This window comes from Aphelocoma coerulescens, chromosome 5, assembly GCF_041296385.1.
Source record: "Aphelocoma coerulescens isolate FSJ_1873_10779 chromosome 5, UR_Acoe_1.0, whole genome shotgun sequence".
Classification (NCBI taxonomy): Eukaryota; Metazoa; Chordata; class Aves; order Passeriformes; family Corvidae; genus Aphelocoma; species Aphelocoma coerulescens.
The window spans coordinates 59,174,382-59,182,019 of NC_091019.1; the positions used below are offsets into that span (position 1 = coordinate 59,174,382).

At 44.9% G+C, this 7,638-nt stretch overlaps 1 long non-coding RNA gene across 3 annotated transcripts; it reads right to left on the reverse strand.

Annotated features, from left to right (window-relative positions):
- Positions 1-358: 358 nt before the first annotated feature.
- On the reverse strand, positions 359-7,225 carry LOC138110880 (uncharacterized). Of its 3 annotated transcripts, none has more exons than XR_011151137.1 (6): positions 7,085-7,225; positions 6,210-6,522; positions 4,913-4,976; positions 1,753-1,811; positions 1,417-1,527; positions 359-1,145 (listed from the first exon to the last, which is right to left on the reverse strand). It is a non-coding gene; the product is annotated as an uncharacterized lncRNA (long non-coding RNA). The 3 variants fall into 3 exon arrangements; XR_011151136.1 differs by having other exon boundaries at positions 4,886-4,976; XR_011151138.1 differs by lacking the exon at positions 7,085-7,225 and adding an exon at positions 6,685-6,808 and having other exon boundaries at positions 4,886-4,976.
- Between the last annotated feature and the right edge of the window lie 413 nt (positions 7,226-7,638).

Below are 7,638 nucleotides of genomic sequence, written 5' to 3' on the forward strand. Positions count from 1 at the left end.
ATTAAAACTCTTTATTTAAAGCACTGATTGCATCATCCTAAAATAAATCTCAGAGTTTGGGGCTGTTTAATGTCAGGGGTTGGATTCAGATCCAAGCCGTGCACGTGTAACTGCACCAGCCTCACCAGAGCTGCTTCTGCTCCTCACCCACGTAATGGAGACCGTGACTTGCATCCCCCACTGCAGCTGCCATGTGCACTCTGTGCTGGTGACTCTGACACCACTGGATACCCAGACAAGTCTGCTTTCTATGCTGCAGCTCAGCTGAAATCACAGTGGCCACAGCAATGCAACTTCTGAGATCACACTCTAATATTTTTAGCTGAGCTGGTACGGCAGAGCAAACACAGGGACACCTGGATCACCTCTGAACACTGTGAGGGGTGGTGGAGCTCAGTGACATGGGACCTCCCGGAATGGCATCACTGCCAGCCAGCTCCCACCAGGGTGGCTCTTCCTGGAAGGGGCTTTGAACAGGGACACTGATGTGACCACTGAAAATAGAGATACAGATTGTGACAGACAGGTGAAATGCAGCGATTGATCTGCCTGACTCAGTGCTCTAGTTGAATACAGATATAATTTCTTTTTATTCTGGAAAAATAAGCTTTTGTGGAGCTAAAAAAAAAAAAAAAGGAAAACTAAGGGCAGCACTTCAATGAAGCCCCACAGACACATTTCATCAACCAAAAAAACCAAAATGGAATCTTCTTTTCTGAAACCAGACATTCAAAAGACACCTATTTTGCAGAAAACACAATTCGTCTTCGCAAAATCAAAAATGCTTGCTGGAGCCCCAGCATGTTGTCCATGGAAGCAGCAAACACCAGACACGCAGGAAACTCTTGCTTTATTTAACTAATTGCATTTCTTTCCTTTTCCTTCTTTATTCTCCAAGGGAGAATGTGCATGTGACAGGCTGCAAAAGCCACAGGCATGCCCTATCTGTGAAACTGAAGTCTCCAGGCTTCCTGCTTGGCAGTGCTGTCTCTCTGCACTGTGGGGTCTTCTGTACAACTCAAGTCTCTTGATCTCATATGGAATGGGAACTGCTGCCTCTGCTCTTGCTAATGCAGCCCACCATGGTCTGGTAGCCTCCTCTCCATCCTTCTCCCCAGAGATATTCCTCTTGTGGGACGACAGGACTAGGAAAAAAATATTTCCTTTCAGTAAGTGCCCATATTCTTCTGAGGGCAGGCAGACCAAGACACAGACTGGCAAAGAAAATCTTTTCGATACCTTGGCATCTACTGGTGAGCACCAGCCCTTGCCTAGAACAGTGGAGAAGGAGTTTCTGCCTAATTTCTCTGCCTGCCCACAGGACATAGCATTAAAAACTTACCAACAGCAGGCCCTGGCCTGAAGCAGTTAGCCCATACACATCACTGACAGATGGATACTTGTTTGGGTACTCACTGAGAGTCAGAATGAGCCCACGTTGTCCTCTTTCAGCATCTTGCTTGCAATAGCCAGTCTGTTGAACTGGTGTTCTGGCAGCTCTGAGCATCAATAATTCAGATAGCTACCCTGGGAGTGTTGAAAAACATACCAGAAGTCAGTCCTGTATTTTTTGGTTTGCCTATCTGCATTTACATGCCATCAGCCAGGTCTGCTGCACCCTCCAAGATCCCATAGGTTTCAGGGGCTCCACCACCCAGCCACGCTCATTTGGCTATTTGATAATTTTCTTCAGCTGTAAAAATGTTCTTTCCTTGTCTCAGATACACACTGTACAGCATTTGGAATAAATACCTGCAGCTGCCTTTTTGATTTTTTCCCTCGTCTCCTTTTCTCGGTAACATTATGTTCTCCTAGGGAGGAAAAATATTAGCTTGGTGCTTGGGATGATTCAATTACTCAGCAGTAGGTCAGAGAAAAAACAAACATTGGATGCTGCTTCTTGCATCCTCTAAGCAAAAGCCTTGCTGGAGTACATGTGAACTGGAATTTCACACAGCATCTTAGGACCAGTAGTCCAAAACTACCAAAATAATTTGTAACCTTCTTTAAAATGCTTTTTCAAAAAAAAAACAACAACAACAACAAAAAAAATTTATCTACAACCAGTGGCTATACGTTTATCTTTTTTAAAATCATCTGGATTCATTATTTATTATCAGGCCTAAATATTTTTCCTCACTACTTCGAAAGAGTTGTGAAATTCAGATAACACATACAAATCCAGAGTTTTATTAATAATGATGTCTGCTTTTGGAGAGTCCCATTCTCCTAGCAGATGTTCAGATAAACTAGAGCTAGATATAGACATCTCCCACCATCTTCTTCATGATTTTGTTCAAATGAAGACTGTGTGGCAGCATTTGCTACCCCAGCTCTACACTTTCCGTGGATGTTGGCACACATGAAGTGTTGCAAAAGCTGGTGAGAATTTATATTCACAGAAATATTCACACTGAAAGAATTCATGCTGTCATCACACTAGAATAGGAGAGGACAAAGTGGGAGGTCCCAAACAAGGAGCAAAATAATGCCCAGGCAATCAGTCAGATAAATAATGAAGACAAAATGCACTTCTAAGTGTGAAAACACCAATGTGAAGCAAGGGCAGGGAGCTGCACTGTGACCAAGAATGAGGAATTGATGCAACAAAGAATTTAAGCCAACTCTTTGTGCAAAGGCAAGGACACAGCTCAAAAAAGCCTTCTTTTAGCTTTTACATGACCACAGAAACACCCAGACTTTCCTCTTTGCACTTCAAGGCACCAGCCTCAGTGCCTGGGACTGCCAGGATTGAACCCAGCACCTCCCTCAGCTCTGCCAGATCGGGCTCAGCTGCAGAGCCCTGGGCTTGTGTGCCCAGCCAGGCAGAGCACCTGCCTTCCTAAGCTGTGGGCACAGCTGCCTGAGCTGCCAAAGAGGAATTTGGGTATTTACAGCAGCCCAGCACTCACAGCGTGCAGCCAAGGGGAAAAGGGAACCCCTTCTCCTCACATCTCTGTGCCAGCACAACCCACTAATTGTGCTGGTCCACTCCAGCTCCCTGCCCTGAAGTATTTTTCTGCTGCAGAAGCCAGGAGGGTGTCCCACTCATCAGGGGACAGCTGGTGGAGACACAAAAGCAGGGCACTGCTCTGCTGCTTCTTGCAGGGCATCCCCCTGCCATGTTCCTCTGACAGTTTCTGTCACCCTTGGATGAGGGTGGGATGGGGGATCCTGAAGGCTGACACAGCCAGGCCAGGGTCTTGGCTGAGGCATGAGCAGGTCACAGGGCAGGATGTGGTCAGCAAAAAGCCCTTTTGCTCAGGTGTGCCTCCAAAATGCACTTTGGGAATAGTCTGAGCAAAATCACTCCTGCCTGAAGTTCCTCCAAGAAGATGACTTAGTTACTCTTATAAACTCCTGGGCAGTTACAGGAAACATAACCCTGAAATATCTGTCACTGCTGTTTGAGCTGTAGAAATGCTCTCTTCCTGGTTGTGTTTGTAAGGTGTACAGTCAACATGGCTGTGTTGGTTTAATTCCAGGGCAGGAGCAGTAAACTGGCTTGCATATGTACTTTTGTGATAAACCCAATCTGAGTTATCTGGGAGCTCCCAGATGGCACACACTTCCCAGTTTGCTATCAGAGCTGGATGTGGGCATGTGCCAGCCCTTCCCTCCCTCTGCCAACACACTCTGCTTCCACAAAAAAGTATGCCAACGTGTATGACAAAATCTGCAAGAGAGAACAAGTGTGGACAAGTGGCACAAGACCCTGGAGCAATGAAACAGAGTATGTGCACACTCAGACACCTCTCAGAGGGTGGGACACACAAAATACTGTGGGTATATACTGACTCTTGGACCATTTTTCTTGATTTTCTGTGTGGGGCCTGGATCAAATATCCCTCAAGAGGAACATAAATATTTTTGGAGATTTCAGTGTGAGGCTGAGTCAAATTCAAAAACCTTTGTCAACAATAGAAATATGGAGATTATCAGAGAGATGATGTATTTTATGGAGATCCTAATTTCTACTTCCTTAGTTTTTTGAGGAGGTGCTGTCTCAGGAACATGCACATCTTTTCATGTCTCCTCTACTCAGGAATCACAGCAGAGTAATAATACACTGAATTTCACAACTCTGGTGGCTTATTTTCCTGTTGTCATGTCTTAAATCAAAAGGGATAAGAACACAAAGAACAAGATTGCCTGAGAGCTGAGATAAACCTCCTCCTCTGGTTCACTGTGTGCTTAGCAGGATTTGCAGATATAGACTATCTAATCACATAAATGGAGCACTGGCTACCCACAGGAACACCAGAGAGAACAGCAGGCAACATTTTGCCAAGGCCTGGTCGGTTTGGTAGGACTGGTTTGAAAAAGGTTTGGTTTACCTTGGTTTTCTACCCTATGTCTTTTCAAATATCTTTTGTTTTGGCTGAAGTTTTATCCACTGTGTACACATTTTAGGCTGAATACCTGGGAAGTTGGTCTGGATTTCAGAAACCTGTCAGAAATTCATCTCTTTCCAACAACAGGGCTAAGGGGGAGGACACCTTGTTTTGCTCACACAAAACCCAAATTTTCCTTTCTTGTGTCATTGAGGGACAAGACATGGAACTAAGCAGTGAAGTAAATTCTGGGTCATGCATATGGGTTTTCCCAGGCCCATGAAAACCTGTCCAGAGCAGTCAGTTCACAAGTTACCTCCTGACTTTGCTGCTGCTTGAAGAGGGGCATAGAGACTGCAGGGGAAGAGGGAATTTCAGCCTAAATTAAGGTCTCAGATTCACAAGCTGACCATGGAGTGCCCTGGGTTATTAAGAGAAAATCAGCAAGAATAGGGTCCCTGGGCTGATGTTGTAGGGTGATGCCTGTGAGGTCTTATCCTGTCTCTCAGTGGGTTTCTCCCTTCCCTGGGGAAAACCTCAAGGTCACTGACCTTTTTCCAGCACTGCTTTTTTCTTACCCTTAGAGCTTCCTAAACCCTAATTGAAGCTGCAGACACTGCTGGGTGGATAAAATTGAAGTTCCTGGAAAGCAAAAAAAAAAGGAGATTAAAGACCTGAAACTTCTGTGATATCAATACAGTTAGGAGCTATTTCTGTTCAAAGGTGAGACATGGCAGAGAGATGGGGAAATGTTATTACTGTGAGCAGAGAGGAGAATCTGAATGAATTGCTCAGGCACTAATGGTGAGCTGCCACCCTCACCAAAAGCAGCTCTGGGAGGTTCAGGGTGCCCAAGAAGCAAAGAGACAGAGAAGTCCATGAAGTGGGGGTCATTATCCAGAACAGAATGACTAGCATTTTTCTTGTCTCCTTTCAGTAAAATGGAGTTTATTTGCCCAAATAACCCACATTTCTGAATAAAAAAGTAGCTCTCCAAGCAACCAAAAGCTTAGTTTTCTCAAGCTGGGCACCCATGCCAATGTTTCATTAGGAATCTAAACTAAAAGCTGAACACATGCCTTGCTGTCAAACAAGCCCTGGTAGAAAGGATAGAAATGTAAAGAGATCCACACATGTAAAATCCTGAAGTACAAATACTTGTTGCACTAAGGGTACAGGCACCTAAATGGGGGAGAGCACTGCATTTGTCTGCCTGACTCACCAGCACCAGTACCCAAGGCAAGCAGCATATGCCAAGGTGCCAGAGGTTTGGAGGATGTGTGTGGGTAACATTGGGAGGTCTGATCCATCTCTAATGGTTTTACTTCCTGAGTTTACAGCAGTGCAGAGTGATCTGATTCTATCCATTTTGAGTCGCTTATCCACTGCCCCCAGTGTTGCCTGCACAGGAACAGCAGGTATCACTTCTCTAAAGTCCTGTGTTTCATAAAAAACCACAGAACTAGATACACTATTCTCAGAAAAACCAAAGGAACAAAACAGAATCAAAACAAATATGAAAAGAATCCTTGAAAATCTCAACCCATGAAACCAGAACTATGCAATATGAAAGTGTCACGTTGTCACCAGGCTGACCAGCAGCAAAGGCTGGTCATTAGACTCACTCACAAAAGTCCCAGAGCAGAACCCAGCACATCTCCTTTTCCTTCACCCATGTCAAGGGCTGTCAATGCCTAATCATGATATAGTCTGAAGCTTGAGCCACAAGAAGGGAGGACTCTTTGGAAAAACCTGTCCGAATATACCCATTTTCATATTCTAGGAGGGAAACATTATTTTCCAAAGGACCATGTATTCAGTGTATATTCATTTAGCATTGCTGGATAAATGTAAAATTTCAAATGCTGTACTCACAGACCCCGCTCTGGTTGTCCACAAAAAAGCCATCCTTTGCATCTGATAAAACTTTCTCATATAGCCTCCCTTGAAAGCCTTGCATGAAGCATCCTCCCCTGAAAGCTTGGTCTTCTGCCAGTGCAAACATTCTTCAGCCTTTTTTGTGTCCCTTCAGGGAACTCGGTCTGGTGAAACCCAGCAACAGGATGAAGTGCAGAAAAGGTAGACACAGATAGCAGTGGCCAAAGTAGTGTGATGGAGCACTGCTCTGGTCATTAGGAGTTGAGAAGGTCTCTCATGGTTGTGGTGAATTCACTGGCAACCAAACTATCTGAGAAGAGACAGAATAAGAGTTTCAAACCTTCCTAAAAGCAATTTTCACTCTCAGTGGGGGATGCAGACCAAGTAAAGGAAAGCAATACAGGCAGGTAAAGCTTGTCCAACACTAATAAATGAGCCCTGCAAGCCAGGCTAGCAATGGTTAGAACCTCACAGCTGCATCTCCTTGAAATTGAAATGAAGCCACACAAAGGTGGCCAGAGCAGGATGATGCAGCTTCCCACAGGGTTGTTCCACAGACAGGGTGATCTGGGACAGAGCTGTGCCCACATAGCTCCACTGCCTCATTTCCCTGTAAAATGCAAGGAGCACATGGCAACTAGGAAATGCAAGCCAATTATAAAGCAGAAAATCAAATAGCAGTGCCATCTGGTGTGATCAGTGTCAATCACTCCCATTTGCAATCCCAGTGCAAAAGATAGCAATGGTAAAGAGCTGTTACAGATAATCCCATTTGGAAACAGTCATGCCCAGATTTTAAAAGGGAAAAAGTCATCCTCACATCGTCTCCAGTGCCCTGGAAAAGGGAAGGGGCTTGGAGATGGGGGACATACTTGGTTCAGCTTTTATCTGAAACAGTTTGAATGCTCAGCCCACTCAAGCTGGGAAACTTTGGGATACTAATACAGTCCCAAAACTAAGCAAGTGCTTGTGGTCTGAAACGACCACTATGCCCACAGTAAGAGCAGCCTGGATAATCATCCAAACCTCCACTCACATCTCTAACAGAACTGTTTTATACGGGGCTGTGCCAATCCTGAGGAACTCCACCCTTCCACCGAGTAAACATGTTACAAGCAGAACCTGAATGAGCCTCTGTCTGTTTGACAGATCAGGCACTTAGTGTTTAATTACACAGATGAGTAACACCAGCGAACGGCTGATTTTTCTTCGGAGTTTGTTACAGGGGAATGGATGCGAATTAGGCTGTAGAACAAAAACAACTGTGGTGTAAATAGTGTAATTGCTGTCTTCTCATCTGTGGCAATCAATGAGGTGTTAAAGACATTTTACATGGCTGCCACGAGCCACTTCACCATCTTGCAGTCTCTGGCAATAAACAACTCCTTTGCAGATGAGAGAGGGAGATGTGTGATCCCCACAGCTG